The sequence below is a fragment of the Gekko japonicus genome, unplaced genomic scaffold (assembly GCF_001447785.1).
Source record: "Gekko japonicus isolate JY-2015 unplaced genomic scaffold, Gekko_japonicus_V1.1 scaffold4954, whole genome shotgun sequence".
Lineage (NCBI taxonomy): Eukaryota > Metazoa > Chordata > Lepidosauria > Squamata > Gekkonidae > Gekko > Gekko japonicus.
This window is the reverse complement of record NW_015176596.1, coordinates 9818-12994: the sequence shown is the minus strand read 5'-3', so window position 1 is coordinate 12994 and position 3177 is coordinate 9818.

Genomic DNA, 3177 nt, shown 5'->3' with positions numbered 1-3177 from the left:
GGGTTACTCTGGCCAGGGGGGGTGAATCTGGCCTGTTACAGCCGGCCAGATTAACCCGGGGTTACTCTAGGCTAGGCCAGAATAACCCCTCAATAACCCCTCCGGGGTTATTCTAGGCTAGGCCAGAATAACCCCGGGGTTACTCTGGCCGGGGGGTTAATCCGGCCTGTTACACCAGTATGCTATTGGCAGCCAGTGCAGCGCTTGCAGCACCGGCCGGATGTGGTCTCGCCTGGAGAGGCCCATCAATAGCCTTGCTGCAGCATTCTGCACTAGCTGCAGCTTCCGGATTTGCGACAAAGGCAGCCCCAAGTAGAGAGCGTTACAGTGGTCCAGCCTCGAGGTGACCGTCGCATGGATCACAGTGGCCAGGTCTTCTTGGCCGAGTTAGGGAACCAACTGCCTGGCCAGCCACAGATGGTAGAAGGTTGACCTGGCAGTGGCTGCCACCTGGGCCTCCATCGTTAATGAGGAGTCCAGGAGCACACCCAAACTCCAAACCTCCCGGCTGATCCGACCCAGGCCCAGGACCTCCGTCTTTGCCGGGTTTAGTTTCAACCGACTCAGCCTGAGCCACCCAACCTGAAGGTTCCCTTTGGGGGACCGTCTCCCATTTGTTTCCTTTTGGGGGTCCGCTCCCCAAAAAGGTTACAAAAAAAAAAAAAAAAAAAAAAAACAGATCACAAACTACTGAACACAAACTTTCCATGAAAATACAAACACCAATGGTACGGTCCAGTGCTTGATTGACACCTTGACTTTTCCCTTATATGGAACGGCTTCACAACGGCTGTCGATCCCTTTTCAGATTCGGGGGTGGCTACGCATGCAAATGAACGTACATGCTCAGCATTATGGGAGCTGCATTTTCCAGTACAAAGTTACAAATTAGCAAAAGAATAGAATTACTTCATCTTCAAAAATAATGAAAAAACAACTTATTCATTGGGGGTGCCAGGCAAGCACGAAGTTAGGATTAAAAAAACGATCCTCCTAACCTCGGCTAGAGTTGGCAAGCTGAAACAGGGCTTGGTAAGTTGCAAAAATTCAGGCATGGCCTCGCTGTCCTGCAAGGTCAGGGAAAGACTATGTCTGGGCTCCTCCCTTGATTTCAGGGAAGAATTGCACACCCAGTCACAGGCCGATCCTTCGGACCTATTGGGTGGCACGCAGCGTACCTACACAATTATAATGTGTAGGGTTAATGGTACCTTGGGTGTGTTTACCCTGCAAGTATCTTCACATATTTTCCCTGTAGTTCAAGTGGGCCTCGGGCCTCCCAATGTTTGTTACAAAAATAGAAAAACTGAAAAAAGCAAAACAAAGCTGTTTCCTTTTTTTAAAACAACAACAACAATGAATATGGGGAGCGTTCACAAACTGCTCAACCTTCCAAAATAAAGAAAAATTCCAAAAATTCATGAAAAGGATAGATATGCGGTAAGGGAAGCAATCGGGCTCTTCTCTATGGATAAATTAAGGGAGTCCTACTTCTTTGCTACAGGACAGTAGGTCTTTCATTGGGAACATTCCCCATGGAATTCCCACTGCTCCACATGGCTGTAGAGTGGATGGTGGGAGTTTGCTTTGGAGAGGGTAAGCACAGGCTTCCCAGGTACTTACCGTGATTCGGTGGGGGACACAGACGTCTTCGCAGGATCAATCCTGTGGGGACAACAGACGCACCGCACCATGCCCTCGCCAGGAAGTGACGCTGGGTGACGCTCTGGCAATGGGGCTCGAAACTCGATGGTACCATCGAGTTTTCAGCCCCATTGCCAGAGTGTCGCCCAGGGTCACTTCCTGGCGATGGCATCCTGTGTTACAAGGAGGAATGGTCCGGCCGGTGAGCATGTTTCCCCCGCCGGATCGCGGTAAGTACTTGGGAACCCTAGGAAAGCAGTAAAGGATTTATTAGTACTGTGTTCATGCATTATTTATTTCATTCGCATTATATATAAGCATTAGTACTTTCCCTATCCCATTAATACATTAGTGACCTAATTATTAGTAATTAGGACTGAGGTTAGGCATTGGGGCTCCCACCTCCTTCACCTGTGCATGTTGACACACGATGATTAAAAAGGCTTGGCATTGCCGGTTATTGGCAATGCTTCTAAAGCCATGGAATTCCTTAGCAACACAGGGGATGGTGACTCCAAATGAGAATTCCTGCAATAAAAGAATTAATGGGGCTTTGGGGGAATTTTTCCGGATTCCCTAAACTCAAGCCATGCTGTGGTCGACACACAAGCGTAACTCATAACAACAAGGTTCCCGCTGTTGCCGGGGTTAACTAGGAATTTGGTGACCTGTCTCTTTAAGAAGAGTTTCCATCCTATCTAAAGATGGCCTCTCTTCTAAACTGCTACTGGAACAAAAATTACAGGAAAAAATATCGTGGTTTTCCTACCTGCAGTTAAATGATATGATACAACACTTGGGCCTTGCTCAGCTTATGAGAGAACCGCTGACCATATTTGAAAAACTCGTCGATCCAAAAAAATGAAAAATCTAAAGGTTTAATTACCAAAACTTATGATGGCAGCGAGATTGCGGCAGAACTATCTCACCTCAGCAATTGTCACAGATCTGGAAATTTAATCTGGCAACTTCACCAGTTATACCAACAAAACTGCAGACCCACAGAATTATCACACGTTGGTACCTTACGCTGGAAAGACTCTCCAAGATGACATCTTCACAGTCGCCCTACTGCTGGAAGAAATGCAAAGAAATTGGTTCGTTCGCTCACTGCTGGTGGAAGTGCAAATATCTTCAACAGTTCTGGCAAGAAGTATTGACGCAGATCAAACTAATCACTGGGAATGATGCACCACTTGACCCAGAAATACTGTTCCTTATGGAATCCAAGATAAAAACTGTCCTTACATCATGATCTAATCACAAGTCTTATTGCAGCCGCAAAACAATGATTGCCTCAAAATGGAAATCAGACAAAGCCCCGCCTATCTCTTGCTGGCTAAATAAAGTATGGGACCAACTGATCTTAGAAAAAACAAGAGAAAGCCCCGCCTATCTCTTGCTGGCTAAATAAAGTATGGGACCAACTGATCTTAGAAAAGACAGGAGAAAGACCCGCGAAACTCGTGGGGGTGGGGGTGGGGGTGGGGGAGGAACTCAACAGGCGGAGGAGGAAGTACCAGGTAAGCTTCC